Source organism: Macrobrachium nipponense, chromosome 41 (assembly GCF_015104395.2).
Source record: "Macrobrachium nipponense isolate FS-2020 chromosome 41, ASM1510439v2, whole genome shotgun sequence".
Taxonomy (NCBI): Eukaryota; Metazoa; Arthropoda; class Malacostraca; order Decapoda; family Palaemonidae; genus Macrobrachium; species Macrobrachium nipponense.
In genome coordinates, this window is record NC_061102.1 from 41,983,716 (window position 1) to 42,007,086 (window position 23,371).

The window sequence follows — 23,371 nt, forward strand, 5'->3', positions numbered from 1 at the left end:
GGGTGGGCAGTGGAGACGTTAGAAGCATAAGGGCGATATTCATACATATTTTTGGTCGTGTTCTCGCTGTCCTTTTTCCGTTTTTCCCGTCTCCTTCGTCTTGTGGAAATCTGGTGAGCCCTTCTAAGTTCCCCGTTGGCCATTTTCATGCAGTCTTTATTGGACGCCAAGCGTTTCCTTCTTTTGGCTTTGCTCAAAGGTGGCGAAGAAGCCATTTTAAAAGAGCGGTGGGGTTTTCCCCCCTGGGCCGCAACCTGTCGGCATTTTTGACTCTGGGTCAAAGGGAACACTTCCACAACGACGCCAGATTTCCGCCGAACGAAAACAACTCCGAAAATTGTGAGGAAAAGCCTCTGGGTCAACATGTTATCTGCCGCGGGACGAGTTCGTCTGTTCAGGCTTTGTTATTTGATAAGTGCCATTTCTTTCTCTTTTCCAAAGTTTCGAGCTTCGTGGATCATTTCAAGGTGGAATCCCCATCTTAAAATTTAACTTTGCAATTAAGAAAAGAAAAAGACGTTAGATAACCACTGACTTAACATAGAAATTAGATGCACCCATTGGAGATAGGCCCTCATTACGATAATCAGCATTTGCTGCCCACGTTATAAAATGTGAAGCTTAATATCAATGTTGTCTCAGATTAAAGGGAAAAAATAAAATTTTCGGAGAACCAAAGAAAGATATGCGTGTGCGTATAATATCATACATGCAAATATAGATAAAGTCTCGCTATACTTTGTACTGAATAGGTTTAACATGTTTTTGTTTTGCTTGCAAACGTAAGTATTCGGACTGTAAAAAGATGTGTATTCACTTGTAATAATGAATATATGAATGTATACATGTATATGTATGTATGTAAATAAGAATAAATAAATTTCTCTCTTGTCTTTAATGTGCCTTCATTTATCACCAGCCTCCAGTCTTAAACTTCTCATTTATATAGTTCATTATCTCATAATTTACCTTATGATATCATTCCAAAGCTCTAATTTCAAATGTTTTAGGTATAGTTTCATTATTAGACCTTGATTAAAATTCACCTTATGGTATCATTCCAAAGCTCTAATTTCAAATGTTTTAGGTATAGTTTCATTATTAGAACTTGATTTAAATTCACCTTATGGTATCATTCCAAAGCTCTAATTTCAAATCTTTTAGGTATAGTTTCATTATTAGACCATGATTTATGTTCACCTAGCAATATACACCATACTAGACTGACGTAATCTTAGGCATTCGTATGCAGTTTCATTCTATTAGGCTGGATTTACAGTCCTTGTTTAGTTTGTCCATCGTGTGATTTGTCCATTTATTCTTTAATTAATTCTATCTCAACAGAGCCTATACTGGGTGACATTGTTCTTAGATATTTAAAAGTATTTTTGATACTTCTGAGCACTGAAGAAGGATGATTTAGTCAATCAAGTTTTCCTCAGACTGGTTCGTTTCTCATTACATCCTCTCAGAAACTGAGAGTATCCAATACTCTGTCCATAAGGCTGTTCCGTGTATTTACAGGCACAAAAAAGTCCTTTGATTCTTGGTTTTGTAAATTTGTTTTGCTAACAGTTCCTTTTTTTTTTTTGGGGGGGGGGGCGGCGATATTTTAAAACATTGACTGAACACAAAGAAATTTGTTATTCGCATAAAAAATTGATGATGTAAAACCTCTTATTCTCTGTGATATTTTTCCACTGAATCCTGTCCTAGTTATCACGGAAATGTAGCATATTTCTCGATATTGTTGCATAGTTATCATTTTATCTCCGAAGGCATTTTTTCCCTTCCACTGGCCTGGCTGATGTATCTACCTTTTCCAGTTGAAAGATATTGGGTTCATTGTGCTTATTTGTTATTTTTAAAGTATAATCAGAACTTCAAGGTGCGTTGTCTTCGTGTGATTTAATTTTCTTTGTCATGGTTACAGAGTGCAGCGTACCTATGTCTCCAAAGCTGAGGATAAATATTGCTCTCATTAATATATATATATATATATATTATATTATATATATATATAATATATATATGAAAGTGTATTTCTCTCTCTCTCTCTCTCTCTCTCTCTCTCCTATTCAGTTCTTAGCTAGTATTCTTGGTTTGAGAATGTTAGCCTCATGTCGTTCTCCTTCCTGATCGACCTGTCATTTACCATCCCCCAGGTGCCAAATTCACTGCTTAGGTCAACACCAGTAGAGTGGGTATTTTTGTTTTTTTCTTTCCTAGAGTGGGCTCGATCTCGAGTCGTTCGCTTGTGAGTCTATGCTGGAATCACTGACCGTGCGGGTAATATATCGGATGCATATACATTGTAATTGCAAGCGCATTAGAATAAAATTGTTAGCGAGGTACGAACTCTGTCCTTCTCTCTCGTATATTTGACAAACTTTAGACAATCAAAAGGAGTTGGGAACTTCAGTTCAGTTTTTGAAGCTAATAAACTCTCATTGGGATGCGCGGAATATGGATCCTCGAAGGAAAGGATCGTAAGGATTATGTGAGAAATAAGATACACTAAAAGGTGGCAAAATTTTGTGCGAAAGTTGATACCGAAGTAAAATGGTGGGTGACGTAGTCATTTTGAGAGAAGTCTGGTTATTAGACAAGGCGGTGGAAATGTGGCTTGAGACTCAATGAGAATTCTGAGAAACAGTAGAAGTTGCGGGGCGGAGACCTTCGACTAGAATTTAACAGAAACAAGAGATTCAGTGCGTTAAATTTTTCTGGAAATGGCTTGGATATTAGTCTATGAAAAAGAAAACTAGCTTTTAAGACCCGAGTTTAACGTTTTAAAAGTATATGGAACAGGCTAAATGGCTTGATATATAAGCAGGTCTAGGGTGGAAACGCACTGTTTTTTTTTAATGGAACACATAAATGCAAATTTTAAAGGAAGCAATGAATATCATTTAAATGATATCTTTTGATGACATTTGCGTTGCCTGATAGTAGCGAGAAGTTATTGAGGAAGATGAGCCTTGTCTGTTCAGACTCCTCCACTTGTAAGTTGTGCGAATGATCGCAGGTTCAGGTTTTAGAGGTTAACACTTCAATGTGCTTTATAATGACAGTGTCACAGGTGGATTTGAGACTTTGCACCTCATCGGGGAAACCTGTCATCTGTCATAACTAATTTTAGGAGTTACGTCACTCGACTGAGCAGAGCATGAACCTACTGAATGATTGATTTCTGCCTTTAGAAGGCAGGAAGTTCCACTTAACCTGTCGTATACTCGGGAGTCTTTGTGAAACCGAAGAGCAGAAACAGCAGTTAAAAAAGCCATCACAAGGTATTGTGGGAAAACACTAATTTTAGGGAAGGCCTGAAAAGTGAAGGTCAGTCAGCCAATAATATTATTTGTAGCATCTTCAGCCGCTAATCCCCAAAATTGTTCTCCATCTTTAGTGGCAAAGTCATTTGTTGCTTCATTAATTTTTCAATTATTTGTACTTTCCTTGGTTATCAGCACGCAAACAAAGCGTCATTTCAGTAGGTTCAGTCACTGCATTCAATATTCAGATGATACACTTCCAGGAACCGTTTAACTGATTATGAGAGTACAAACAACTAGAAACAAAATTACAGCCCCTCCCGAACCACGCCGTAGAGACATGCCTGAGTCAGTTTATTTCTCAATTGTTTCAGCGTCATACAACGGCCTAAATACAGATACCATCTATATCTTGTATTTCTGGCGCTCCAGTACAACGGTGCTTCAGAAATACACATCCAGGGAATATTCGAAACAGAAAATAGAGCGCCTAGAAACATCTGGCACGGGAAATGCCCGTCCTGGAAATATCCAAAACGGGTTCCTGGAAAAGTAACACTAATAATGTCACAAAATTTATTTAATACATTTTAGCATGTTAAGGTTGCCCATGAAATGTAGGGAGTTCGTAGTTGAAAACTGATTTTAAAATATTGCAACGACTTTTGAGAATGATGAAATATTGTAACACCCTTTGAAGAGAGCTTTCCAGCATATCACGAGTGACTGGATGTCAAGTGAACACGTATGTACTGTATGCTTATGAGCCTTCGTGTATGTTCGCTGTCAAGGAAAAAAACCTTTCTTCTCAGAGGGGGCTTAGAAGAATGTCAGACCTTCAGTTAATGAAAACTTCCACTCACTGCCAAAGTAGAACATTGAACTACTTGTATAAAAAAGGGCTTCCACAAGTTCAGAGCTGCTTCGTACATATATATCTCTTCTATGTGATAGAGGACTTACTTGAACAAAATAGCCATAGAATTCTTGAGGTAATGGCAATGTGAATTTATGAAATTTGACGACATAAGCCTAACTTGGTGGACTTCCGTAAGTTAACACAAAACGTTTTTAAACACTCGACAAGGATACGAAGAGAAACTTTGGTGGCGGCTTCAAGTTTAACTGTAATTAATGTAGTTCTGCTTGTGGGGAAAATAACTTAAGTGTGTTGAGGAGAAGGAAAATAATTCGCTCGGGGCTGGATGCCACCATCAGTAACAACCTGCTCCGCATGATATATAGTTGTAACTGATTGTTCAAAAGAAAATCCACAGGATATATATTACACCTGTAGTTGTAGAAGTCACAAAAATGGGTAAAGAAGCCAAAGAAAATGATGAAAGCCAGTTACAGACTACTGAAGTTTGCATATGCTACATGATACCTACCCGTGAACCTCCTCAAGACCAAATAAATCCCCAGCACATAACAAGCCTTTGAAAATATGATTCCAGACCTTGTTACAAGCAAAAGCAAGGATGGTTTAGATAGGCCTTACATATACAAATCACCTCCTTCTTTAAAGACAGAGCAAAGACCTACAGGAGATATCAAAACCCCAGATGCAACAAAAGAAGATGAAACTATAGAAGCACAACGAGGTTTCGCAAGGAAAAAAGAGTAAAAGCAGTAAAAGGAATCTGAACAACAAAGGGTTTCTGACGTTTGGTGGAAATAAAAGCAGAAAGAACATTGAAAGATTATTGGCGAATGGTCAAATTCAGCCTCAGGGGAGCAATGAATGCAATGCATCAAATGCAAAGTTTGGCTCTATGAAAGTTGCACAAATGAAATTGTTCATTATGTATATGTATGGCCTGTACAATGAAGTGTTAACTGATTTCTTTTGATTTTTAAAGGATGTGATTCTTTTTATAGTTTTTAACAATACACCCCATGGACTGTAACAACTTGCCCCGCATATGGGGCAAGTTGTATACAAAAAGTTTTTCTGTTATTTTATATTATATTCCATGAATTAAAAAGTATATAGTCTTTTTGTTACATATAATCAACCTTTCACAGCATAAATTTGTTTAAGCTTCCTTCATTAGATATTGAATTAGACGTGAAAATAGTAAAATTGTAACAACTGTCCCAGGTCTCCCTTACACCCCAAAAGTGCTATATTAATTATCTTGATAGCTTTTGGGTACCGTTGTGCCCGATTGCTGTTGAGCTTCTCCAAGACAGCGATTTAGTTCCATGTCATCCAGGTTTTGAGTCCCCTCTTTTACCCCCTGGCTCTAACTAATCGTTGCTAAGTCTTGCAGTAAGTGTTATTACTGACCAGGAAAAACTCCGGAATCCATTTCCTCCAAAAATGTTTCTCAAACAACTGATTTCGTTCATAATATTAAAGTAACAGAAAGTAAGAGACCACGCTGTTAAATACAAACCACATCCAGAGGAGTAATACGAGATTTGAGCTCAACAATTATAACAATCGAATGTTGTAAAGGAGAATAAGATACTTCTAAGCACGACAGGCTTCGATCCATCATTGTACTACTTCTGTTCCTGTTACACAGTCTCGTCTGTTATCAGCACTGTTTCGGATCATATCTTAATTCTTGTTCTATATTCATTTATTTTCTGCAGCATTTGGCGAACATACCCGATGGGATAAGGGTAGTTGGCAGGTAATGGGTGTAGCACAAAAAATGGAAGGCACTTTTATGATAGACAATAAGATAACATACTAATCTTAATAGGACGTTGAAATGGAACGAGAAATAGTCTTCTGGAGATTTGGGTTCTGTTGCTGTTGAGTTATGTCATAATATCATATTAAACATTGATTAAGATGTATCGGTTACGAATCGAAAAAATGAAAAATTCCCTGGAGTAAGGACTGATGGTCTGAGTAAGGACGCAATCGCACTACACATTTATCAGCTTATATTTTGCCAGAACAAAAATTAGAAATCACGAAAAAACAAAATTAATGGCAAGCCAAGATCTCGATGAGCGGAAAGTTATTTAGGGTGAAATGTTTCTTGATGAATTCCGGTGTAGAAATAAAAAAAAATATCTACGTGATTTGAGATTTGATTTTCTTATCAAATATTGATGGGTAAATTGGGACCGTATTGCATTAGGAGCTTCAAGTATGGGAGCCTAGACCAGAAAATTAAACGCTTCATGACAGTTTTGCCAATTGCTGAAACTTGAAGGCTAGTAACATTTAAGGAATAGGATAATCTAGCTATTAGCCCGTAAAGTACATATCAGTCGTCATGTTGAAGCCATCTGAGAATAAAAGAACGGATCTTGCTGCTAGCCAACTTGCAAAGACGAAGTCTGATGAACGACAACGCATCGAGGTAAATTGGTACTTATGGACGAGGAAAGTGATTTGATGTGGCAGTAGCAGTTGCAGCCAGTTTGGTGTAGCTGTATTAGAAAGAAAATTTTCCGAAGGACGTTGAAGAGGTTGCCGTATTTCCGGGAGCAAATCAAATCAAGAATGATGAATGAAATCACGATGACAGTCTTCTTGAAATTAGTCGCGGGTTTTAGGAAGCTGACAATCGATACCCTAAGAAAATTAAATAGTAAAGTTAACCATCAAATTTCGCGGATTCGTCGAGGCCATATTTGCAGGAAATCAGAGCGGATAAATTGAATGTTAGGGAGGACACGAATGAAAGAATAACTTCAAAACGCTGAATTTTTTTCTGAGGTGGATTATTCCGGGAAATTGTGTATGGGTTGTATGAATGCTAAATTGCAACGGAGTAAAACGGAATTGTTTTCAGGAGCCACAGTGATATATTTACGGCGTCGTTGACTGTAGTTTTTGCGACGCCAGTATAGTGTCAAACCAGTTCATCAGTCCTTCCGGGAAGATGATTGTGTTGGCAACTTTGAGGAAGTGAGGAAGTCTTGGCTGGCGAATCGAAGCAGAGAAGATCCTGTGGCCTTCTTTAACTTCTCTTCTCTCCTCTTCAGAACCGCACGATAATGGGATGTATGTCCGGTTAACAACTTGGTTACCCGGATGCCGTAGGTGCCGGCTTAATGTGGTTTATTCGCCACTTGTATGTAAATACAAGGGAGGCCAAGCCTTGGTTTCACGAGTACTTCTTATACGCCGGGGGAGCCTCTCGAGACCGGCAATTGTTTATCGTTAATCTTTCAGCAGTTGAATTTATAGGTTGATGTTGAGTGTGGTCGCGTGCAAGTGCATATAATATATATATATATATATATATATATATATATATATATATATATATATAGATTTATATATATATGTAACGTATATATGCATATATATTTATATATATTCACATTCCTTTGTATATTTGGCCAAGTAATATTTTTACTTTCTTTCTGATGATAGGAGGAGGCGGATTTGCGTGAAAGCTTAACTTTTACAGTAAAGGGAATCGAGTGGTAGGACAAGTGTGACAACGACTTTAGGTGTCCCAACTACCAACTGTCTGACTGACAAAATATTTTACATTGCAAATCGCCCTCGCCCTACCAACTACAAGGACGTCAGATACAAGAAATAATATTGATAGACGGATGGACGCTTTAAGTGGGGAAAGTGGATAAAAGACTTTGGAAGACAGAGAGAGAGAGAGAGAGAGAGAGAGAGAGAGAGAGAGGAGAGAGAGAGAGGGGTATTTATTTTTGCTTCATTTGAAATTAAATTCATTACAGTATCAAAATACGTTGTTTGGTAACGATTTTCACTGCTAATGTTGTATTTCGGTAAATTCAGTCGATTCGTCATAGACTAATAAATCAAAGTGCCGTTCTCTTCATATGGGTGTCTTAATCACCGAATGCGAAGTATATTACTCATTTAGTAATTTGCGCCATCACTCTTTGGGTTACTGGGTTTGTTAATAGTTATCTGTCAATATTCAACTAACCATTTTATATTTTTTTCATTACGTTTTGTCAGAGAGAACGTGATTGATTGTTGGAGTGAGAGAATGTATAGTTATAATGTATTTTCCACATTGCTCACAGAAATAAATGTTAAAGCGCATTCTTTGAAGACAGTTAGCAGTGTTTTTTAACTAGTCTTTAAATAATTGAAGAAAACGTTCTTTTTAATTGGTTGGTGATATAAAAATTAAACTTTCCAATTGATTTTAGCCCTCCCGCCCTTTTTTTTTTTTAATTCGGATGAGGACGAATGAAAATTGTGAATATAAGAGTACTGAACAGAGGTGTTGTGTTAAGGAGTGTAAACACGTAAGTATTCATTGAAAGTCCAGTGCTTAAGTAATGGATACCTCTATTTTCATTTTCATTTTCATCTGGGGCTTCAGATCTTCTGAAAATAATAACACATGTCTAATGGTTTAGGCTTCTGAAGACTTCAGTCATTGTCCTCTTCAGATATATTTATCATCATTAGCATCATGATCATCGTCGTCAAACTCTGTTTGAAACAAAGATTTTCATGTGGAGAGGCTTCCAGTAAATCAGGTGTCTTTTGATTGACCTGATTTCAAAGGGTTCTTTGAAGTCAAATCACTACAAACTTTTAAAGTGTAGGATCTGGAAGCAGAGAGAGTAATTCTAAGAACCTCTGCTGTTAAAAGAAAGCGCTAAACCAGCATATTTTGGATAGCTGCATCTTGACATTTGATCTTTGATAGCCTTAAAAATGAAACGCGATGCTCGGTAGAAGTTGGAATATGTTAATCCGAAGATCTGTATATCCATAGCTTTTCCTTCCGATTGGCAGATTCTCAGGAAACTGAATGCTTAATAATTATGCTTTGCTGTCTTTTCTCCCGTTTTCAGTTTGTCTGCTCCTATATATAGAATAAACAGTACCTGTCTTTACGTGATTAGTTTGATTCCCTCCGAACACTCGCGGTATAATTGAAATCAGAAAATAGTGTTTAACTCTCTTTTCCGGCCTTTTAGTCTGTTTTAAGTCTCAGTGCGTTTAACGCATGTACTCTTATATATAGTATTATTATATTATTTATATAGATATATATATAATATATAATATATACTATATTATCTAGATATCTATATATTATATATATTCTATATATATCTATATATATATATATACTACATAGATATATATATACATATAGATATATAAATAGATTATATATATAATATATATATATCTATATATATAAGATAATCTAATATTATATAATAATTCTATTATTTAATATATATATAGATATATCATAGATATATATTTTATATATCTATATATATATATATATATATATATATATATATATATATATATATATACCTATATATATGTATATATATATATATATATATATATATATATACACACACACATATATATACATATATATATATATATATATATATATATAAGGTATATATATACACACATTTCTACATAAAAAAATTTTATTAGGGCTTTACAATCATATATAGATGCAAATTTAATTAGTGTTTTAAATATCTTTGCTACTTAATACATTTATCCTTCCAAACCTGATATTATTTTACAGTCCATAAACGGAGCTTCTGATGTGTACAGTATTTCACATGCAGGTAAAGTTCCAAATGAATCGGTTCCTAGTGTATTGACTGAAGAATGTGATGGTCCCATTGAGGGCCCATATTCCTTAGGTAGTCATCTTTTCAACGATGACTTAGACCCAGTGTTGCTAACTTCTCAAACGCCAAAATTTTCAAGATTCGTTGCATCGTGACTTACCAAACTGTATTCGATAAAGAAGCTATCAGTAAATTAATATTTCGACATCTTTCTGGAAGGAATTCATTAACGTGTTCTCTGTTTCGGTCGTCTTTCATTTCTTTCAGGTCCCGGCTGGGATTCAAGGTAAACTGTTCCTGCGACGGATCAAAGACATCTTGTCATCAAACATCCAATCCGAGAGAGCGAGGAAAAGCAACTTCGTTGGGGGCGTTTATCCAAATCATAAACTGACGGCTTTGATGGATGTGCGTAGCATTAAACCCAAGATGAGGAGGAGTCGGGTGGCGAATCTTGCTTCGAACGTACTTGGTGCCTGATGAAGACCGCGGGAAAGGCACGTGCTTACTTCTAATGTTTTAGAGATGGGGAGCAGCATTAGATGAGGCGATGAAGGCAGCAGGATTCTCCTGTCTACTTTTTAACTTGACTTGCCACAAGAGAACATCTTTCTCACAGGGAAGCTACTGTTTCATCCGATTCCAATATATTGCAGAAATGATTAAACGTAGTTAAGACTTAATAAGTGAGAAGAAGCAACAGGAGATAAATTGCGAATATTACTTTTCATTTCGATCCCACATTTTGACCGGCGAGGCTTCATTATAAAGCGATTCCTTGTAATATGAAAAGTAGCAAAAGAAAGCTGACAGCTGTATCGAGATGATTTTGTCCATAAGTCCAAGTCGGGTGCGTATTACCTGTGCCATACTGCGTCATACCATTCCATATATCATTTGGCGGGAATTATATGGTCACGGGATATCGTCATATAAAACTCTTTATGTATTTCGTACACATTAATACTGATATGTATCCCATATTACTTATGCTAGTAACTGATCGTATACAGTTATGGAAATTTCCACTCATCACCGACCTTGATCCTTCAGTTTTAAATTTATCTAATCTAGCTGTAGGCGTATTTGCAGCTTTAGTCCTCATATGATACACTGTAGGCAGTAAGTACCTTAAAGTTGAAAAACAAAGGCAGTTTAGCAAAGGTACGGGACATGTTTTATTCGTAGGTTTTTATGACTTTATATACTGATGACAATACACGTATGTTATTTCTCCGAGAAATAACGTAGATGCATACACATGATTTGTTTTTTGTAAAGAATGTACTGGAATATGTTTCGGATAAAGTGGGAAGAAGTTTGCTGCTCGATTGAAAAAACATAATGTAAGAGAAGGCAATATGTCAAATGCATTATTTGTACATAAGAATAACAGTCATCACGGTACTAATTGCATAGAATCTGGTGCAACGAAATTTAATAGAATTTTGTATTATTAAGAAAGACTGTGACAATCTATTAAGATGTCAGCCTGGGTTTATAGAAAGTGGACGAAATTTTAATGAAGGGTATTTAAAAACAAGTATACGGGTTGTTAGTTATTACGATTGTTTGGCAATTGGCAATATTGCTTATCATACTGCAAAGTCTTCTTGCGCCTCGGTACTGTGAAAGTTTTTTTTCTTTTTCATTTTCTCCCGGCTAGATGCAGTTACACACACACACACACAACAACAACAACAACAACAATAATAATAATAATAATAATAATAATAATAATAATAATAATAATAATAATAATAATAATAATAATAATAATTACCTGCCTGAGAGAGACACTTGGTTCTCTCAAAATATAGCATTAACGCTCTACATTTTGGAGGTTTTATGAACTCCTTTTTGTAAGATGGAATTCTGTTTAAACAAAATATTTCACAGCCATTATGTATGTATATATATTATATATATATATATATATATATATAATATATATGTGTATATATAGATATATATATATATATATATATATATATGTATATATAATATATATATATATATGTATACATATATATATATATATACATACATATATATATTATATATATATGTGTGTGTATGTATACATGTATATATATGTATGTATGTATATGCATGTATGTATATATATTATACAGGGCGTATGTATGCAAATTTTTCAGAAAGATTTTCCCGAGAAAAGCATTACTGAAAGAGACTGAAGTGGCAAAGTAACTCGACGATGTAAACCGGCTTTACCAAACCAAAATCTCGCAAAGAGAAGTTAAAGATGTTATGAGAGGACATTGTAAAACGTCAACAGGTCTCTGGAAGACGAAACATTCTTTAGCACTGAAAGCGTATCCCGAGACTCAAGTGCCCCGAATTAAATAATTATTAGTAGATCAAATAAATTTCAGCCATCTAAATCCGCGTGCGATTATTTCATCCCCCAAGGTAGTGTCATACAAGCATTTTCTGGCGTCGCTTTGCATTTTACCGATGGAAAAATAGAAGTCACGCTATTCTGGGTTTGTGGGATCATTCTTTAGCCGTCATGCACGATTTCACGGTCACAAGAGATCTTGGCTACTTTGCGCAAATTTGAACAACTTATGTTGAAAGATACCAGAGAACGTGCTCATGTCGAATCACCTTTGCTTGGTTCATATACTAGGTGCGATGTGCTGTAGTCTTAACTGGTGTGGTTTTGTTTGAGCTCATTCCATGATATGTTGATTTTAATAGACCCTTCTGGGCTGCGTATTATTATAGATTATGATGCAACATTTCCTGCGTTTTCATACACATATCCAGATTTCTATAATGGTGATACTAAGGTTGATCTACCAGCAGGTTTTTTTTATAATGAATTTGTAACAAACTTTATATATATTGTAAAGTTTTTAGTATATGTATATTATTGTGCATGATGTATCTGTTCGCTTGTACGAGTATCTCTTCCCGAAATTTATTCGGCAACGGAACGCCATATAAATTCCTCATTGACGATGGTGATCTTGTGTCATTTTGAACGGTTCAAATAGTAATTGGTCACATAGCTCAGCGAAAGCAAAAGTCATTTTAACGACAAGAAAACAGATTTTATAAAACGTACTGAATCTCACACATTGACATGCATGTCTCACATTGATTATTTTGTCTGAATACTGTCGACATATTCCTCTGTTAAATTCTTGTGAATGCCTTGCGGTATGATTATGATCAGACATGAGTGGCTCATACTTTAGAGTCCAGTATTTCTTAAAGTCGATTTCGAACGTTACAAGCGTCACTCACTGAAAGCATTGTTTAGATGGACGCCTTAGCAAGCTTCACAATTTGGCCGGTTTTTCCTATTTGCCGCCAACAGATACACGCGAGGAATAAATCCCTTTACTCCATTACTTTCTCCCTTCATAGTGCATTCATCAAGACCATTGATTTGTCATTACATCCATTCACATAAGAGATAAAGGGACTCCTATACTTCGCAGCATGAGACTGATGCTCTTTTGTTGAAGAATGGCAGTTTGCTTTGAAAGTCTGCGTTGATGGAAACGTTTAGTGATTTTTGTGGGTCACAGCAAGGGTGACAACGGGCTCTAATCCGTCAGGTCTGAATTGGATTGCTCTGTAAAAAGCAGGAGATAAATTCCACTCTGAAAACTAGAGGTTAGTTGGTATCTGATGGACAGTTGATGCAGAAAAATACTAGGGCGAGGCAGCATGCATGCTGCCCCAAAGCTTCGTTTCAAATTAAGGGGGTATTGTCCCTCGCTGACCCCTCAAATCGGCCCTAACGAATGGGGTGCCTTACGCAAAGGGCTTGATTGTGACGCTGACTATTTTAGTAATGCTGTATACATCACTATTTTTCTTCTTAACACTGATCGCAGTGGGTAATGCGCACGTCTTGCACAGGCGTCAAGAGAAACGAATAATTAAGGAAAAAGAGAGGCTACACAAACGAAGCGATTGAATCAAGTTATGCTAATGAATGATCACGAGTCTTTTGCCACAATTTGTTTCGGTTGTTATGTGATTTAAACCTATCGGTTAACTTAATCAATTCATAATTTCTTTTTCTTCTGAATGACTGACTTCTAGTTATTGGCGAACACCAAAAGATACATAGCTGCCACTCCTGACGAGCACTGAAGTGAAAGGTTCGCCTAAGGCGGGCCACTCACAGTCGATCTGGTCGTATTATGAGAACTGAGTGGGAGGAGACTCCAAAAAAATGACTGCAAACTCGCGTTACTGCCCGGTCTGAATAAAGTAGTCAGTCTTAACTTGGCAGCCACGCTGTTCAGAAGTGTCGGAAGGAATATCTGATAATGAACCATTTATGCTCGGACTATACCGTTGCAGCTAATGTAACAATGAAAATAAAACACCACGACAAAGAATATAGGGTCAATGGTTGGTTGTTGAAGAGAGAAAAAGTCACATTTATTGCTTTTAAAGGAAATACAGGTAGCTAGCAGGGATTGTTATGATTACGTACGGATAGACGAGGTAACATTAAATTTTCTAGAAAGATTATAACGGTCGTGCAAAAGGACACATGCATAACAAAATCCACAACGCCCTATGAAAGGCCAAGTGCCAGAGACATGTTAAGCTATTTGGACAACACTCTGCAAGGCCTACATAACATCAAAGATAGATAAAACTCTTGTACATATTTGTATCGTTGATCAAAAATAAACTTGCTTTTAGAAACTCAAAATAATTGTGATTCTTCCGCAAATATGTAAAATAGTTTGTAGTGTATCAAATTAGAGTACAAAATTATAAAACAGAAAAGGTAATAAATCTTTGTCTAACCAGCCATTACGCTACAATATATCCCATTATGATTTTACTGTTGCATTGCCTCCAGTTCTTTAAACCATATATCACGCGTTAACTTTTTAGCATATATTCTTATTTCGTTAGGAAATATCCACAGTTTCTTTTCTTATTTTTTTTTTACCTTGAAATATAACTGACTAAAAGTCCTGAGCAAGGCACCAATTTTTTTGTTTTGTTTTGAGAGATTCCTTGAGGTATTGTAAAATATACATTACTATCAAACATATACATATATACGTAATTTGGTACTTTGAAACCTTGTCGTTATTCCAGGATCTAGAAACGCTACGTCCTACAGTCTCCAACATCACATGGGTAAATGAAACACTTATGTAATTTGTTTTACACTCATGGGGTAAATTGGTATTACATAATTTTACAAAATTTTGTATGTGAAGAAATGCGAAAAATGTGTAGCTATATATATATATATATATATATATATATATATATATATATATAAATATATATATATACATATATATATATATACATACATATATATATATATATATATATATATATATATATATATATATATCATATCTAAGGGACAAAACGTCCTTATTGCTTTGATACCTCTATTTTCCTTAATTCTTTTCAATATGAGGGTCCTATCTATTTATAATATATATATATATATATATATATATATATATATATATATGTGTGTGTGTGTGTGTGTGTGTGTGTGTATATTATTTATCTTCTTGTTCACCACCTCTTTCGTTGCATTAGGACAATTTTTCTTTAGTTTCTCAATTAGCGACTGATAGCCTGCATTTCTTTTGTGTTTTTTAGAATATTCTTTACTTCTTATATTCCACAGACATTGCTAAGATTTACAAATCTCGAAGAACACCGTCGAGAACTCCTTATCTATCGAAAGTCTGACATGTATAACGATATCCTCTTCTGTGCAGTTTCTTGGTAAATGAACCTCCTAGTTCATCAAGCCTCGTCGAAGACACCACTTACGGTCAAACTATCAGTTCTAAACGACTTAATCTGAAAAACCCCTATTTGACTGTCGTGTCGGACCGTGAGTTGCTCATTCAAACCTCAACTGTCAGGTTTGTCGATCCCGCTTGACTTCCGGGTTTGATCAGATCTGACTTGACTAAAAAACAACCCACTCACATTCAAACTTGCTTAAACCCCGCCCATTTCGATCGGGCATTGCAAATCCCATCTGACGTGAGTAGCCGGCCTAAGCGTCACCAGTGGAAGGAACGCATTTAACAGAAGACCTTCAACACATTCTGTTCTTATTGTAATCTTGTTGTGTGAACGTTAAACCGAGATAGCTCACACTAGAGTGCATTATGCATCATGGTAATAAAGCAGAGTTTGAGAGTTATGGTTTATGCACCTGTTCTTTTTATCATTACTGCAGGTACTAATGAACCGCGTTCGCATTTTAATGCCGTGTCTTTAAGACTACGTACAATTCCTGGGTTGATCATTTCAGTTACCGAAAGAACTTAATATGTAGGGTAATTATGATAAATCTATCTTAATAACCAAGGTTATGACATCACAGAATCACGAACGAGTTGACACTCTGATTCAGCAGCCACCCAAGAAACGCGTAATATTGGTATCAACGTGACTTACTTTTTCCATATGTGGCTCACCACAGGGTTTTAGAGTTTATTCACCTTAGTCACAAACACGAGCGTATCGACTTAGATTATCACTGGCAGGTATTTCGTCTTGAAGATTGGATACACCTGATGACTTTGAATACGAAAATACCCACTGGAATGTTATCATGGGTTTATCTTTGCAGTTGTAGTTGATGCTATTGTATTTGTTTCCGTAGATTTACTTTCGTTTGTGCATTTTTCAATCGCTATTTCAGACTAAATGCATAAAAATTGTAAAATAGGAGAATTTTACTAGGCTTGGATACCGTTGTTTTCTTCTCCGAAAACAATGATTACCATTAAACAACGAAGTTCAAAGTCGTTAGCTAGTGAACTAGGAAGACGTTTAGAAAATGATCCTGTATATTTGCAGCATTGCTTTGCATTTCCTTTGATCTAAGAATTTTATTAGTTGCTTAAGATTTCGTCCGTGGAAGAAACTGGACTTCCGCTTAACATTCACACATATATATGTATATACATATATATACAATATATATATATATATATATATAATATATATATATATATATATATATATATATAATATATTATATATATACTATATATATGAATTACTTGATCACGTAATATATAAAACGCGATGCTATGTATAAATAAAGGTAATGCCACGAAGAAAATGAAAAAGCGAGAACTGCCGAGATCTTTCGGCCTTACCTTAAGTAAGGGTCGTTAAGACCGAAAGATCTCGGCAGTTCTCGCTTTTTCATTTTCCTCCATGGCATTACCTTTATTCGTATAATATGTACTGTATCTTTGCTAGCATGTTATCTCCTATGAGAGAAAACTCTCTCTCTCTCTCTCTCTCTCTCTCTCTCTCTCTCTCTCTCTCTCTCTCCGGTAAAACAGGATAGTTATCTTAAAAAGCGATCTTCCGCAGTACGTTTCCCATAAGAAAAATGCAAAAAAATAGACGACAGAGCAAAATCGAATTATTGACTGCTGCGGTCTTGGGGATGGTAGAGCTTATCTTATTAATTAATAAGGAGAGAGAGATGAAGGAGAAGAGAGCAGAGGACGAGAGAGCGAGAGATTGGGAGAGGCAGGAGAGAACCTTGGAGACAATAAAGAATGTGACCTTTAGCAAAGGACCTTAAAAGTCAGTTATCAACAGTCCCGCAGCTGAAAAGCTAAGAAATTTTTGTGCAGTACTCGTTCATTTATATATATATAAATGGGGATATAATCCACAATGATGTCAGATCTTTATGTAGTTATATAAAATACATATTTCTTTGTACAGTAAAATAAAGCTTTCGACCATCAACTGTTGGCATGTTCCTTAAAATGTGGTATATCGTCTAAAGAACTAACATGTAGGAGCATAAACAAATTTTCTTTTATTATCATAGCGTTTTAAACAATACAGACCAGGTAACAGGCAAGCTAATTAACTATTGTTATGTCTGAACAGGTGTTTGAGCCCGCGTTCTTTCCAGAATTCTTTATCTCCGTGGGGAATGTTTCTGTTGTCAACTGCTTGTACTATGCTGGTTAGGTGGTTCGTGGGAGAAATGACCCGTGAGGAGGAAAAAATTTAAAATTTTATCTTTTCTTCATTTCTCTTCACAAATTGCTGCATTATCTGCAATTCCAGTATTTCCTGAAAAGGTCTTCTTTAGGGAAATTAGCGCTCCTTCTACTATTCGTCTCAAAGTCCTGTCGTTACACTTAACAACAACCTTTGTACCTTTAAAATCTATGGTGTGATTTTTCTCCCATGTATGCTGAGCAATTGCACTGTATATACTTCCCCTTCTGCGAGCAGCAACGTGTTCTTCCCTTCTCTTATCAATGGAAAGCCCGCTTTCTCCCACGTAGCATTCATTACAGTCATTGCATGGTATTACATATACCCTTATGTTCTCTCTATTTCTCGGGTTATTTTTAATGTGCTTCTTGGTCGTACTGTTATACTGAAACTCTATGTTAAAACCGTTCTTTTTCCCCTAAAGCTGCCTGGAAAATTGATTAATTTAAGCTCTTCATTATATGGAAGAGCGAGAGATACCTTAAAATTACATTTTCAAAGACTGTAATGTACTACATAAACATTTGGTAACACAATTTAGTGAAACTATCAATCAAGAAATTTATTTCTTTGTCAATGAACTGGGGATCGCATATTCGGTACGTTCGAAAAAACAAATTGGTTAGTACGTTGTGCTTTACTTTAGGTTCATGATATGAGAAGTAATGTATATAAGTGCTTGCAAAAGCCACAGGGAAAATTTTAAAAAAAGAAAAGACAGAGTGCCAAGTACTTTTGTGTATTTAACACATCTTCCGAAGATGTGTTAAATACACGAAAGTACTTGGCACTCTGTCTTTTCTTTTTTAAAAATTTTCCCTGTGGATTTTGCTGGTAAACAAAATCACGTGCTTACTTTTGTGATTTTATAGTATATAAGTGCTTCTGTGGGGGTTCTTCATATACACACTGAATTTAAAGCCACTACTTTCTGTCTCTATGAACTACCATATACAGGAAAGGTAGCTTAGTTACCATTTCTTTTTCCACTAAATTTAATAGAGGGCATATATAGATGAACGAGTACTGCACAAAAATTTCCTAGGTTTTCAGTTGATGTGATTTATTCAGTCTTGAGAGAGAGAGAGAGAGAGAGAGAGAGAGAGAGAGAGAGAGAGAGAGAGAGAGAGAGAGAAACTCTCGTATCTAATTGATTCACTGCTTATTTACGGTACTTTTCTATCTTTGACACCATACACACACACACACACGGAACAAAAATAGAAGATTACCGAAAATAAGCAGTGAATCATTTAGATACTAGAGTTCTCTCTCTCTCTCTCTCTCTCTCTCTCTCTCTCTCTCCTCTCTCTCTCTCTCTCTCTCTCTCTCTCTCAAGACGGAATAAATCACATCAACTGTAGATCCAAAATTCGACCCTCATTACCAGACAGCCAATGTTTTTCAGATGCCTTAGCAAAAGTTTCATCCGGTATACAGATTGACTCATTGTAACGCATGGGGGAAGCTGCATATCGTTCGCACGGGTCGAGGTCATTATCACGCTTTTCGTATTCATCAGCTCCTCTGCGACTGACAGAATTTTGGGTGTCTAATGATTTCCCATTATTTCTTCACTCTCGAAAATATGGAAGGTAACCTTATTAAATTTGATGAGAGCATAAGTTTCGTATAGTACGTCAGAGTTCTCGTTTCTCGGATGCCTTTCTAATACTTAACCTTTTATTCACGTCAGGCACACGCCTGTCTGTTTATTTAACGTAGCTTTTCAAAGTTCTGCACTCTTCATTTGTCAACTTCTTTAGACCAGTTATTGCTACTCCTGCTGATGCATAGATGTTTTAATCTGATGGCTGTCATATCCAAAATACTGGAATGGCATCAATTGCTATCATCATGGTTGTCCTTTTAGAGAAATTAAAAGGCGGTCATCGGGTGTTTTAGGAAGTTCATAATTAACGTCAAGAAAACTCCAGCGTTATGTAGAGTATGAATGAAAATGACTGGATTCATCATATTCACCAATGATTCAAGTATGAAATTGAAGGGGTTCATCGTATTCATCAAGTATATATATGTTTCTTCAGAAGGGGACTATTAGCTATAAATACTAACTATAGACGTGCAAAGAAAAAATGACGCCAACCTATTGTCATGAACAGAAGAAACGTGGTGGGCATCAGATACAGTAGCAATAAGTGTAACGAAACAAGTGCTCCAGCACAATGAAGACTTCAGTATAGGTCCAGGTGACTCCAGTCTAACGAGGAACACCTGTGCCACCCAGGAAGCTGAAGTGGAACAAACCCGAGACACAAAGTATCATCGAGTCAAGGTCGCAGAGTCGTCTGTTTGTTCCTTCGTGAGAGATGTTTGATGACCTCCCCGTTGACTTCAGAAAGACACAGGCTGCTTCCTTCCATGTAAAGATGCCGGCAGAGAATAGTGAATCTGTCAGGCAAAATAATATATTCGTCATAATGTGGGATCATTTCATAGATATACATACTGAAAGAGTGTAGTTATTTGGTCATCCATTCGCCCTACCTCGTGCTCTTGACTAAAGGTGTGATTTCTGACGCTTGCCAAAAATCGAGGTTACTGAACCTTCAGATGACGTCACCCGAAACCCCTGTCTCCTGTCATATTCTCTCGCGTGGGCTCTGGGGATCACTTCCTTTTAACGGAATCCTGTACTTCTCTTTCTCTGTCGTGTTTTGCTACGTGATTGCATATATGCGCATGCATACATATGTTGCATTGTCTAAAGACATATTCATCTGGTATGAAACTTAGTTTCCTTTCGGTCATTTGAATATTATCAAGAGTTATTTTCAGCGAATAATTGTCGAAATATAAAAGCGAAGATGAGCTTTAGCATGTCATATCCATTTCAGAATGCGAAAGAGATAAGAGGCGAAAGGTATAACGAAGTGAAATAAGCGGAGAAAGAAAGAGAAATAAGACGGAAGGAGACAAGAATGATTCAAACTGGAGAGACGACAGAGAGAAGAGAGCTCCTGCGCGAGATCCCTGGGGACCTCTGCGACCTGGGTATCGGATCTTGTCGCTGAAAACTGGGGAACTTGGGAAATCAGGCTCTCACTATATCGTCCTGTCCTGACGGGAGTTTGGAGCAAATAGTTTTACTTTGCTCCTTTATGCTATCATGAGGAGGGGGAAGGCGTTAGGGTAGGGGCGTGCGTGCCCCCCCCCTTACCTACCGACGAGGGCGCGCATGAAGTCATAATGGACCCTCAAGGAACGCCCTCCGCGGAGCCTTTCGGCGCGATTTCGCGTCTCTTAATACTCGTCAATCTTTTTAATTGAGACTCCAGTCATCTTCGTCCAGATGGATGGATGGATTGATGGATGGATGGGGGAAGGGGGAGAGGGTGTGGGATGGGTGAAGAGTGTACTGAGGTGTGCGAGAGAGTGTGCTGGGTTAAAGAATACAGTGCCAGAGAGAAAAACAATGTCGCCGGGGGAAAGGAAGCCCGGCGCCGACTGCATAGTTCATAGGCCCTTGATTGATATCTGACATTGCACACGACTTCACATTTTATGAAATAAATACTTTCAGTAAAATTTAAGCCTTTCTCATAGTAACACCTGCTGTCAAACGAGAGAGAGAGAGAGAGAGAGAGAGAGAGAGAGAGAGAGAGAGAGAAAGTTCAATTTAAAGAGAGGGAGTTTAGGTAAATATAACATCAGTATGATAGTAGGGGCGGAACGTAATTTCCATTTGGCCAGATTGGCATTTCATTAGGAACGAAAAAACTTAACTCGGGTGGTAATTTTTACCTCATTGAAATTGACGTCGCTTTAATTTGTTTGTAAACGAACGCTGTGTAGCGCCCTCGTAAATTGATATATGTTTGTGTGGTCTCGTGCATTTTATACTTTTACAAGGTTGTAGCTCATGGCAATTATGTAGCTATCACCACTGAGCGGGAAGTACCGAGGCATTTTGCCATATTAATTCATTTACTATTTGTCCTGCCATAAGTTCCACAATAATATGGTACTATCTATTGTTTGTATACATTAAAGCCTAGGGACCACCATCCGGTTTTGCCTGGTAGCCAAAGAAGAACTTATTGTAAATAACCTTGATATCCGTGTTGACAACTGGAGAACCCTTGTTAAGTCTATCCAAGCCTTAGTAGGTATATGGGCCGGTAAAGCATGATTACTGGGCTGGATCCGCACGTAACAAATACCACATTCAAACTTAGATATCCGAGTACACATACATACATACGTACATGCATTATGCATCTTACATTATACATATATGTGTGTATATATATACGTATGTTTATACACACACACACACACACTTATATATATATATATATATATATATATATATATATATATATATGTGTGTGTGTGTGTGTGTGTGTGTGTGTGTGTGTGGTTGTGTCTTTGTGTATACAGTATGCATTTGTCCGATTCTAACGTAGGAGTAGTATTAATTTTGTGATGTAATAAGTCATAATACCTCGTTTTCTATTCATTTTATTCTTCCCATCATTAAAGACGCGAACTTGCTGCAGGATTTTTCATATTTACTTACTCCAGTTTTGTCACGGCAACTGTACTATTTCAATGCGACTGAAAGTTTACAGTGGTGGACTGTGCTTTATTGCGAAATTCGATTGGGAAGGTATTTCTTCAGTAGGTTTCAAGTCTAATATGAGTTGGGGTGTTTCATCTCGGTACACACGGTTTCCTGAGAGTAATGATAATAAGGTAAATCTGTCTGTCTCTGTCTCTTTCTTTTTACATAAATGTAAATATTACATATGTGTGGTTATATATGTATATAATATATTTATATACACAAGTATGTGTAATATATATATATATATATATATAATATTATATATATATAATGAATAAACTTGATCACGAAGTATATAAAACGTGATGCTATGTATAATAAAAGGCTTTTTTTTGCCACGAAGGAAAAAAATGAAAAAACGAGTTTTTTCATTTTTTTCCTTCGTGGCAAAAAAAACCTTTATATATATATATATATATATATATATATATATATATATATATATATATTATATATATATATATATAAAATCTCGAAGAAGAGAGAGAGAGAGAGAGAAAGAGAGAGAGAGAGAGAGAAGAATGATTAATGACAAAAATATCCGTTCTAAAGTATTAATGAAGTACAAATAGCGGTGCAATTGCACTGAAGGACATTTTATATGTAGGCAGAAGGATGACGCCACCATGCTTGGTCGAAGGCAGAAGCGCTGTTAATCAGTGGAGCCGCAGGGAGATCTAATCGCTCTCAATTAAGTCAACGTCATCGCTGAGATTGATTTGGTTATGATAAAGAGGATCCTTTGATTACAGGTGTCAATCCCAAGAACGAGAAGAACAAGGCGCCGATATCGACGAGTTCACAGACGCAATAAGGTTCCTGTTGGAAGTGGGTCACTGCACCGGGAAATGAAGTTGCACACCAACGAGAAAAGAGGACGATGATTTCATTGTTTACTCTTGATTCAATCATGACCTGATGAAATTTG